Source organism: Euphorbia lathyris, chromosome 1, assembly GCF_963576675.1.
Source record: "Euphorbia lathyris chromosome 1, ddEupLath1.1, whole genome shotgun sequence".
NCBI lineage: Eukaryota > Viridiplantae > Streptophyta > Magnoliopsida > Malpighiales > Euphorbiaceae > Euphorbia > Euphorbia lathyris.
The window spans coordinates 45971230-45983853 of NC_088910.1; positions in this window are offsets into that span (position 1 = coordinate 45971230).

The following is a 12624-nucleotide window of genomic DNA, read 5'->3' on the forward strand; positions in this document are numbered from 1 at the left end:
TGTTCATCAATGGCTGCTGTTCGTCATCAATGGCTGCGGGTGAAAATGGCTGCTCTTCGTCATCAATGGCTGCAGGTGAAAATGGATGTCGTTCGTCATCTGTGGTAGTTGTCTCTTTAATTTGTCGAACAGAAATTGAGATGCCCAGAACTGATTTGCTAAGAAATTCAATTGAAGTTGAGATATTCAATTGAAGTCTTGAACTGAAGACTGATTTGTCGAACAGAAGTTGAGATGCCCAGAACTGATTTACAGTCTTGTTCTATTTTGCTAAGAAATTCAATTGAAGTTGAGATATGCCCAAAACTGATTTTAATGTCGATGAGTATGATTAAAAATCTAAATTTGTTCATGTAAAAGCTGTATCCATATCGTTGCAACTAGTACCATCCATTGAAGAAGAAGAAGAAAAAAAAGAAAGAAAAGAAAAAATGGAAAAGATGATATTTTTTTTTTATTTTTCATTTTGGGGTTTATTTGTGAAAATTATATAATTAGGGGGTTAATTTATAAAATAAATAAATATAAGGACCAAATTAACTCTTTTCTCTTTGAATTTTAACACCGTTAGTCAATTTAGCCTCTGTTTACTAACGGTTTGTAACACAGACCTCTGTTTGCAAAAAAAAAATACCACAGGTTCGAGTTCGCAAAATCGGTATACCACATACATTTTTTTTGTATTTATCCCTTTATTAAATTGTTTATAATATGTTGTTTAAAACATTTATATATTTTTTATTTTGATTATTTGAAAGAATAATTATTTACTATCGTGGTATTTTGGAAATTTGGTCGGAAAATGAATTTGACTATTTTATGCGAACTGTTTTTGGATTGAGAAAGCTGCTGCGGTGGTTATTGTTATTATTTCTGTGATTTGGAATGAAGTCCAAATTTGATTTTTATTTGTGATATTTTGAAAGAAAGATAAAATGGTTTTGTTCATCTAGGATTGTTCGGGGTAGGAGTTGTAAGTTGTAAGACCATACCTAATGGCGGTATGGCCAGAGTGCACGGCTGGTAGTCCTAATGTTAGGCAAGGCGAGATATGAATGAGATATCTCGATTATTGATATGATTGATGTTATGATAAGACCATATCTAATGGCGGTATGGCCAGAGTGCACGGCTGGTAGTCCTAACGTTAGGCAAGGAACGAGATATCTCGATTATTGATATTATTGATGTTATAAGAAACTACACGGGTGGAATTCGAGGATGGACACACGTAAATTTTGTATTACGCTTTGACAATGTTTGATGATTTGAAATCTAATGTTTTACGTTTGCTTGACTACGAGTTGGTTTGTTAAAGTAATTTATTTGATTACGAGTTGGTTTGATAAAACGATTACGAATTGGGTTTATAAAAACGTTTATTTGGTTACGATTCAGTTTGATAAAACGTTTATTTGTTTTTGATTCATTTTGATAAAATGATATATATATAATTATATCGTAGTAAAGTGAAATATACAGTTAAATGATTAGTGTGTCGATTAACGTATCAATTAATTAAGAGAACTACCTAAATAGATAGAACTACGTGGCTTTGATTCTCGATTTAAATATTCAAAGGTATTCGGGATACGTATGAAGCTTGATAGAATTATCAAGTCCAAGCCAAATAATTATTAAAATTTTAGGTAGTCCAAATAAATTTTTATCTGTTAGAAAATAAGTTTGGTTTTTGGACTATTAGAATTTGATTATCCTATTTTCCACTCATACTCGATGCCGTTTAGGGTCGGGTGAGACATAGTAAGGAAGAGAGAAAGTCCGGAGGCGACGAGAAGGTAGACACTCCCAGCATCCTCACCTGGCCCTCCGCAGCAAGGCGCTCAGCAGCCCTATTCTGCTCCCTGAAGACATGCCCAAAGTTGATGGTGTCGAAGGAAGTACATAACCTTTTGATTCCTTTTACTAAATTTTGGCTGCTCAAACATAAGGTCTTATTTTCAGAGATCATTTTAACAGCTTCTAGGTTGTCAAATTCCACAAGAAGATTTTTTAATCCCAGATTTTTAGCGAGCCTAAGCCCCGAGAAAATTCCCCAAAGCTCAGCAGTGAAAGACGAACCCACTCGAAGGTTCTGAGGAAAGCCAGACACCCAAGCCCCTCCAGTGTCTCTCAAAACCCCACCAACTGCAATTCTACCATCCGACAGACAAGAGCCATCAGTATTTAACTTAATAGTCCCTTCCCCGGGTCTGCACCATCCCAATAAATGAACAACCTTCCTTTGGCTAGGGTTCGGAAGATAATCCTCTTTAAAGCTTTTAATAATAGTATTAATCTTTTTAGAGAAAAAAGCAAGTAAATTAGGAAAGATAACTGCTCCATCTCCAAAAATATCAGCATTCCTCCACTGCCAAAGCTGGTGACAAACAATAGCAAAGAGAATAGCACCATACTCTAGTTCCGGCAGTAACAAACCTTTAACACCATCTCTAAACCAATCCTTACCAGGATGGGCCAAGAACTTAGGAAGTAAATGGCCTGGAAGAATTTCCTTCCACACCTTTTTGCTATTCTCACAATCTCTGAGGGTATGGCAGGTAGTTTCCGCCTGAACTTTGCATCTACTATAAGTATCAGCCTCTACTAAATGGCGTCTTTTCCTTTCCACGTTCGTGAGCAACCTATCTTTAGCCCCAAGTCAAAGGAAGCTCCTAATACGAAAGGGAACTTTCAGGGCCCAAATGTTTTTCCAATCGACAGAAGGAGGAGAATCCAAGTTGATATAAAATGCCTCAAACGCAGATTTACATGAATAGGCCCCATTATTTGTAAGGGACCAACAATGTCTATCCCCATCATCTTCCTCACTACTCACTTTAACTCCACGAATCTTCAGGAGAGTTTCCATATCAAGGTATTCTTCAAAATTAGACCACATCCAATCTCCCTCAGAGTTCACCACATCGGCAATACTCCAATTGCAAATCTCCAGAGGCGGCGGAGAAGTACACACCTCTAATAAAGGCTTCATCCCCAGCTAGGTATCGTTCCAAAAACTAATTGATCTGCCATTTCCAACCGACCAACCAATTCCAGCGCAGAACTCAGAGAAAAAAACATTAACCCTTTTCCATAAGAAGGAACAACAAAGAACTCTCTCTTTAGGCCCCCCAAAAACCTTATCTTTTCTGTATTTACCGCACAATAAACGAACCCAAAGAGCCGAAGGAGATTTCCACATTCTCCAAAGAAGCTTCATCAACAGGACTTTATTATTATCTCTGGCTTGTCTAATCCCTAACCCGCCCCTATCTTTCGGTTGGCAGACTTCCTTCCAAGGAACCAGATGAATTTTATTTCCCTCTTCCGAGTTCCCCCACAGGAAACGACGATTGATTTTATCTAGGCCATTAAGAACAGACTCAGGCAGCTTACAAGCTTGCATTAAGTGATTAGGAGCCGCACAGTTCACTGATTGGATCAACGTGAGCCTTCCCGCCAGAGAAAAGGAATTAGCTTTCTAATTTGCACAATTCCTATTAGTTTTGTCAAAGATCTCTTTAAAAGAAGCCTTTGAAACCCTATCACTATGAAGAGGAACCCCCAGATAGTTACCAAAGGCTTTGGTTAGAGGGATACCATAAATCTCACTTAATTTCTTACAGACTCTTTGGTCCATGTTATTAGAGCACAACATCCTAGACTTTTGGATGTTAAGCTTTTGACCAGAAGTAGAGAAAAAGTTAGTAAGGATATCTATAATCACCCTAATTTTCTCCTCACTTCCGTCAACAAAGATCATCACATCGTCAGCAAAGAACAAATGAGTGATCGCAGGGCAGAACTTATTAATGGACACCAGGTGAAGTCTCCCAGAACTAACAACATCTTGGATAAGATGAGTAACCTCTCCATGGCGATAACAAATAAGAACGAGCTCATAGGATCTTCTTGACGGATACCCCAGGTCGAAGTAAACTCCTCAGACATATCCCCATTAATCAAAACTTGAAAAACATGAGAAGAAATACAAGCCTCAATTAAATTCCTCCACTTATCCGGAATCCCAGCTTTCTCCAGACTATCCATAAGGAATCTCCAGTTTATCCGATCATAAGCTTTTTCCAGATCAAGTTTCAAGGCCACAATACCTCGCTTACCCTTTCTGACCTTCATCGAATGAACCATCTCCTGAGCAATAACAATATTGTCCATCATCTGTCTTCTTGGGACAAAACTTCCTTGATTCTGACTAATAATCTCAGGGAGAATACACCTAAGTCTGTTAGCCACGATTTTGGTAACTACTTTATAAATCACATTACAAAGACTAATAGGTCTCATCTGTAAGAAAGAGGAGGGCTTCTCCACTTTGGGAATAAGGACCAAAAGAGTTTTATTCAGCAGCCTAATATCCTCAGAGCCCTCAAAAACCCCTTTAATAAAGCTATACACTCCTTCCTTAACAGTCTCCCAATGCTTATGGTAAAAGCCAGCTGGGAGTCCATCAACTCCATGGGCTTTAGAAGTGCCAATGCTAAACACAGCCTGGCCAATCTCCTTCAGATCAATAGGATGAAAAGCTTCACTAACCTTCTCCTCACAAACCGCCGGAAAAGTCAAAATAGCTAGAGCACAATCCAAATCCATCGGGTCTTCTTTAAATAACTCTCTGTAGAAATTGAGGGCCAAAAGATGGATCTCCTCATCCTCATAAATCCAGTTGCCATTCGGGTCTTTAATAGCATCAATCCGATTCCTTTGCCTTCTGATAACAGTCGAAAGATGGAAGTATGATGCGCGCGGCTAGTAAAGTTTTCTAATGACGACTAAATGTGTATATTACGATGAATGTGCTATGAATAAGGATGTGATCTTTTAAATGTTCTAACTCCACTAGACACTACGACTACTTAGGGGCAAGTATACCCCATCGTATCAAGTAATAATCCGGTTAAGACCGGGTATCGAATCCACGGGATTTATAATTACAAGTATTAGACGACTCGGTTTCGTATGTTATTTAAGCGGTGATTACTTTGGGGTAAAGTAAGACACAACTACACACTATCCCTAACTATTGGCGACACAGATTTATGTAGCTAAAACCCTATGAAGTAGGATGAATAACGATAAGTTATAACCACGATAAATAACGACTCTAAATGTATACGGATAATAATTTACTCTTGCAAAGATGACTAAGTGTAGTAGGACCGACCCGTGAAGCACTTAGACTACATGATTCCTAGTCAAGGCGTGTCTAATGTGGGGGAATTAGAAACTAGGGCCCATAAGTTCCGTGGCTTGTCAATTCCTACGGTTTTCGGTTTGTCACTTCCGGTAAGGCAACACCTATATAACTCCCTAAGGATAGCCCGAATGGCGGCGGAAATCGCGTTCTCCTACACAATAATCAATTACAAATATCAAAACAAGTAATAAACATTAACACGTAAAGGGAAATAGAGATTATGAATCATAAATTATAAATATGGAAAGTGAATAGATGAAATACAACCAAGCCTAGTACATAGGAAGAGTACAAGCTAATTAGCGGGTAAAAAGGGAGAATCCACCCTTGGAACTAGCTAACCGGACTCAAAGCCGTCTCCTAGGTCGTGGAGGTGGAACTCTCGAGCTTGGTGACGAATGGTGGAGCGGGACTTCGATGGAATGCCGGAACAACCGAACAAGCTCTCGAGGTGGAGAGTTTAGCTACAAAAACTGAATCTATACTACAACAATAATCAAAACAAGTATAGTTTGCTCTCTAGTGTGTAATTGGTTCTTGGTATCAAATGAAGTTCAAGAGCTTCCTATTTATAAACATCAAGCAAGGACAATGTTGTAACTTCACAAAGCACAAGTATGGAGCAACATTATTTGGTGCAGAAATCCCATGATACGCCCCGCGTGAGGTGGTCTACGCCCTGCGTAAGTGCCCATTCCGTCAGAAATCTCCTGCATGTGGACCAATTCCATGTCTTGTTGTCTCAAGCACGCCCTGCGTAGCTAAAGTACGCCCCGCGTGTTTGAGTCTCTGAAGTTTTATTGCTTGAATTGGAGCTTTTACGCCGTGCGTAGCTGAAGTACGCCCCGCATAAAAGAGTCTCTGAGCTTTTATCATTGAGGAATTGCCTGGTACGCCTCGCGTGTATGGTGATACGCCTCGCGTACGAAGAGTTGACTCAAGGAGACAGTGCAGTCTGACTTTCAGGATTAGGCCAATTATTTCCGACATGTGTCATACGCCCCGCGTAGGGTGGCATACTCCCCGCGTATGCTGAGTCAATTCCACATGGCGTTTGCAGATAAGGCAATTATTGCTGACAACATGTTTCACGCCCCGCGTAAAGGATGATACGCCCCGCGTATTTGAGTAGATTTTTTGCTCCTTGCTCGTACCTGAAATACAAATCTTGCGAGCCGAGTTAGCTTGACGTTTTTATTTCCTAAACTAATCAAAAACACGGAAAATTAACTGAAAGTACAAAATTTATTTTTATTTCTTTATTTTATCAAAACGCTTTATTTTTGTAATCAAACTTATTTATTTTATCCAAAATCAACCCGTAAATCACGCTAAAAGATAGGGGTAAAATACCCCTATCAAACCTCCTCGGACTTTAAAGTTTTACTTGTCCTCAAGTAAAAGAAATCGAAAGACAAGGAATTGAGAAAATTAAGAAACAAACCGAAGGTTGGTTTTGCCAAGTGCGTGATTTCAAAGTTATGGTTTTATGCAAAGGTTTCGGTAAGTACCTACGCAAACAATTGAGTACGAAACTTGTTTCAAACCTCCATGATCAAGATTAATAGGCAATATTAACGGGGGTTGATTATCTTTTGAGAACCCAATAGTACCTCACCAAGGGATTTCGCTCTTACGCTCAATTTTAGGTGGGTCGGTGTTTTAGCACTCTTCTTTGCAGTTACTCGAGATCATGTTGAATTTGCATTTTCATCCGGGTTTTTCCTCCTAAAATATGGTTAGGCAACATTAAAAATGAACCCGGAGGGGGGTTGTAATGTGGGTGGCTTCTTTAGTGGTTAGTTTAAAGAAACTCGAGTTCAAAAATACCGTTTTGTGATTGCACCGTGTTTTTGTTTATTTCGGCCTTGGCGAATTTTACAAAATATACTTCAAAATTGCTCGGGTGGAGCTTGAGAATGCCTTTTTATTTTTATCGTACCCTTTGTTTTGATAGAGGCACAAAAACAATATTTTGAAGGCTTATGGTGCTCGTTTTTTAAGGCTGTGACTTTTTCCGAGTGATTTGGGTACAAATTGATTTTTGTCGGTATTCGAACGAGAGGAAAAAGGGTTAAATGTTAAAAGGGTATTAACAAAAAGGTTGGTTAATAGGCTCGAAGGGGTTTCCTAATGTTCAATGAAAACGAGAAAAATAAATTAAGAAAAATTAGCCAAAGTGGGTTCGGTTTATCATCTATTGCCTTTTTACCAAAAATAAGTGTACTTAACCCGGTATTGGATGCAAATTCTATGAGTCGAGTGAAGTCAAAGCTCTCGAAAAATTGTGAAGGAATTAGAGTTCTCGTATGAACTCCTTTAGGCTCAAAAATACCTCACAAAGATTCGGGTTTAAATTGTGTACTATCAAGTCCTTGCTAAATTCTCAACTATCCCGTTTTTATTGCCTTTTCAAAGTTCGTTATGGAGATAACATTTGGGTTAAGACTCGATGCCTTAGTTTAGTACTAACCTAAGCTTTGCACAAATTCCATAATTTCAAAATCAAGATTAAAATTCCTTAATTAGATCATCCCCTAGTATCGACGTCTTTTATTTTTGATGACAAATAACGGAGCTTTAATTAATTTCCGAAGGAGGGATAGCGTGTCGAGAAAAATTTGAAAGATTCAATAAAGTAGTTTAATTATTTTTGTATTTATTTTATTTTTATTTTTGTTTTTGTTAGTGCAAAACAAACGTTAAGTGCGGGGTTGCACGACCCTCCACGTTATTTAAAATGACGCCTATTCCAAGGGCGTCGTAAAAAGAAATTAAAACAAAAACAAAAATAAAGGTAAGGAAGGAAAAGAAGACCCTTAGTGGTCAGGGGTCCTACGCGAGGCGTGCCCAAGGGGGCACCCCGCATAGGGCGGCGTGTTTATCTGTTTTGGAGTCAGAGACTCAAATACGCGGGGTGCCCTGTTCCCCGCGTGTTTGAGTTTCTGAACTTGGGAACCACGGAAAATGCAGGGTACGCGGGGCGTATCATGGGGTACGCCCTGCGTAGTTATTTGAAACAACAAAAATAAACACAACGAAAGCACAAAACACAATCGGAACTTAACTATATAGATTAGAATGAAAACATCGTACACTAAAAACATACAAAAAGAACACAGGAAATGACAAAAACTACATCAAAAGGAAATACATAAAGAAAACATGAAAAGAAAAATGGAAACTATGGTTGTGGTGGAGGCAGATTGCCATGGATGTTGAAGTGGGTGTAGAAGGCGTTGGTGAAAGCGTCAAAGTTAGCCCTATCCGCTTGCCTTTGAGCCTCGGAGGCGTCGAAGCGAGCGTCAAGGGCATTGAAGCGGGAATCAAAGTGAGCCCGATCACGACGTTGGTTATCCTCCAAGATATCCAAACGAGCATAAAGAGCGTTGAAGTCGTGGAGGGGTGGGGGCTGAAATTGAGACCCATGCTTGAATCCGAGTCCCCTTCCGCATTGGAGTGAGCCGCCCCGAAGTCTCGCCCGGGCCAGAAGTTGGACGCTTTAAGGATTTAAAGGCGTTTTTGTCCAACGGTCGAGGCACAAGGCGCGGGAGGCGCTCAATGGCGTCGGAGCCGAGAGTGGAGAGGGCAAAGATGGTGACGAGGTGGCCGAACCCGAGCTTGGCCCATTTCCGGATGGGCGTGGAGTGGAGGTGAGCAGCCACGTGATAGGCGAGGTCATAGGTGAGCCCATTGGCACAACAGTAGAGGGCCAACAGTTCGTGCTTGTTGACCTTAAAGGACTCGGACTTCCCCGATAAGTAAAATGAGATGAAGCGGTGGAGAAGTTTGAGGATAGGGTCGCGGATGAGAGATGGGCGGAGGTTGGAGATATCATAGTCCTCGGACCCGGTGATGGAGGTCTAAAACTCATGAGCGGCAACACCGTTGGGCCAACGAGATGTGCCCCCGTCCGCCTGGAAAGTGAAATAGTGTTGGAGCCATTGAGTGTCAATGGAGAAGGGGCGGTTGTGGAGGCAGAAGTTGAAGAGGGCGGCTCCGGGGATGTTGTTGGAGGTGAGGGTGGTGTAGAACTCAATGACCAAGGAGGGGTACACGTGGTATTCTTTACTGTAGATGTCGTACCACCCGAGGGCATGGAGACGAGCTTCGAAAGGTGTGCCAAGATCGTGTTGATCGAGCATGCTACGTTGGATATAGGGAAGCTCCATGACGGTGGCGGCACAAAGGTCTTCGTACCGGGTGGCCTCCTCCTCGGTGAGAAGGTGAAAAGGAGCCCGGTATAGGCGGGTGAGGGGGGGTGTGCTTTCTCGCTCGGGTGGTGGTTGTGATTGGTTTTGGGTGCGACCGGTACGGTCACGAGTGGCTCATGGGGGAAGCATATCGGTGGTGTTCTTTCTCCTAACCATGGTGGAATGTGAGATAGAAAGAGTAGAAGATGAGTGTTGTGAAGAGTTGAGGTAATGAGTGAGGAAGAAAAAGGAGGAAAGGAAGGGTGTATATATAGGAGGGAAGTGGGGATCCAAGCAAAACTCGGATCCCCAGGAGGGATACGCACGGCGTGAAGCGGCCACGCCACGCGTATCCCACCTCTTGAGCGTAAATTACGCAATAGGGGCACGATACGCGGGACGTACATGGGGGTACGCCACGAGTAGTGCACCTCCTGCCCTTTTGGATGGAAGAAAAAGGCAGGGACGCGGGGCGTACAGGGGAGTACGCCGCACGTAAAGACGAACTTGGAACAATCTTTTTCGGTTTTTTAGATGTATTTTGAATTTTTTTGGAGTTTTGATTTATGATGTTAGTAATGAGGTGTTAATGTTTTTATGGTTTTTTATATTTAATTAATGTTTTTGTGTGTTTTAATTTTGAAATTAAGAGGGTAGTTAATGCACAATTTATTATGGAGGGAGGTTGAGGATTTGAATTTGAAAAGGTAGAAGTTGATTGGAGAGGAGAAGAGGTGGAGTGGAGAAGTGGGAAAGATTTTTGGGGAAGAGAAATGATGGGAAGTTATGAAGAAAAAGCTGCCATGGGGAGTTGTGATTCATAACTCCCCGAGGATACGCGCGGCGCATCCTAGGGTACGCCCCGCGTGTCCTCTATGTGGCTTCTTATTAAGATGAATTAGGGAAGGTACGCGAGGCGTGCCTATAGGTACGCCATGCGTAGTGTGCCTTTCTTTGTTAGAAACAGGAGCAGACACACAACTACGCGGGGCGCAGGGGGTTGTACGTCCCGCGTATCTTAAAATTTTTGGATTAATGTGGGATTTGTTTTTCCTTTATTTTTATGAAAATAAAAGAAAATAGGACAAAATAAAATAAAGGGCAGTAGAGCAAAAGATGGAAATGAAAATGAAATAACAACAATTCAAGGAAAATAAATAAAAGAGAAAAGAGATAAAAATAAGTTTATAATACATATAGACAAGTGGTTCGAGAAATTCAAACCGATGCTACGTTTTGAGTCTAAGTAGCTCGACTTTCTTATATGGTGGCTCATTGCAAGACGTCCGCGTTGGAGCTTGACAGGTCCGAACTTCCCCTATTCATGAGTGTGATCGCTTGTCCGGATTCCCGATTCTTACCCCGCGGGTTCTGCTCAGTGTTCGCCGGGAGGGTTCCTAGAGGCCTTTCCTACTGTTGACGGTTCAAGTGGGCTACTTGGCGGCTAAGGTCCCTGCAAAACACTTCGCTATCGAAAAGACGGGTTAATATGTCTTTCAATAAAGACGTGACCGATTGGTCGTGTACATTGTTGGAAGGTGGAGCGTTCCGATTACCGGGCGCGACTTGTGATTGCCCGAGCCCATTTTCTCGATATTCTTGCTCAAAGCCGGATGGGGACCTCAACACGTTATTATTATTGCCATATGATAAGTTCGGGTGTTGGTACCGAGGCCTCCATCCGCCGTTATTATTATTGTGGTGGTGATAGGAGTTCGGATTAGGATTATACCTTGGATTTCCTCCTATGTAACTTACACTCTCGATGTCGCCGGCGAAAGGGCTACTGGCTTGGCAGTTGAGTCCGTCGTGGTCTCCACCACAGTGATTGCACATCAGGACCTGTGCACTTTTGTTGAGGCTTAGCTGGGCAATTAATGAGTCAAGTTTCTTATGCATTTCTACTATGGAGCTCTTCGGAGCCTCTTTCTCCACAGCAAACATTTGGTGTCGCGACGGGCCGGCGAGCTGATCCTCTTGCCATTGCACGCTTTTCCTCGCGAGCTCATGAATGAGCTCGTAGGCCTCACTAGCTGACTTCCAAAATAGATCCCCACCTGCAGCGGAATCAGCAGTCGCACGGTTAGTGGGGGTTAACCCGTGGTAAAAAGTGCTTACCAAGTCGTGCTTCGGGATGTCATGGTGGGGGCAGTTTCGGAGCAACTTCCGGAACCTAGCCCAAGCTGCATGAAGGGCCTCGCATTCCAACTGCCTGAAGGACGTGATATCGGTCCGTAACTTGACTGTTTTGGATGGCGGAAAATAGTAGGAAAGGAACTCCTTTTCGAGCTCCTCCCATGACGTGATGGATCCCGCCTCTAATGAGTGTAGCCATTCCAACGCCTGTCCTGTCAATGAAAAAGGAAACAATTTTAGTCTCACAACCTCAATGGGAACACCATTTTACCGAGAGGTATCGGCACACATAAGAAATTTATCCAAATGTTCGTTGGGGTTCTCATGGAGTTCCCCTCCGAATTGACCACATTGTTGTATTAGTTGGATCATGCCGGTCTTGATCTCGTATGTGTTGGCCGGGATCGTGGGAGCGACAATGCCATTACAATTTTGGAGACGATGCGGAGCAAGGATCTCCATCATTGAACGCGTATCATTGCCCCCGCGGATGTTGTTCAAGTGCGGCCTTGGGTTTCCGTTGGGTTGGTTGACCTCGGCGTTGGGGTTTGCCATTCTCTCTTTTCGAATCCTACAAAGAGTACGTTCAATTTCGAGATCAATAGGAATAAGAGAATCTCTCTTAGATCGGGTGTGCATAAAGTAATACAACGATTATCAACAAGAAAGAATAATGTTAGTAAAAGTATATATAAACAATTTATACAAAAAGAATGCTTAAACTAACAATGAAACGTTTTTGTCTAATATTGTAGGAGATTATAAATCCCCGGCAACGGCGCCAAAAACTTGATGCACGCGGCAAGTAGAGTTTTCTAATGACGACTAAATGTGTATATTACGATGAATGTGCTATGAATAAGGATGTGATCTTTTAAATGTTCTAACTCCACTAGACACTATGACTACTTAGGGGCAAGTGTACCCCGTCGTATCAAGTAATAATCCGGTTAAGATCGGGTATCGAATCCACGGGATTTATAATTACAAGTATTAGACGACTCGGTTTCGTATGTTATTTAAGCGGTGATTACTTTGGGGTAAAGTAAGACACAGCTACACACTATCCCTAACTAT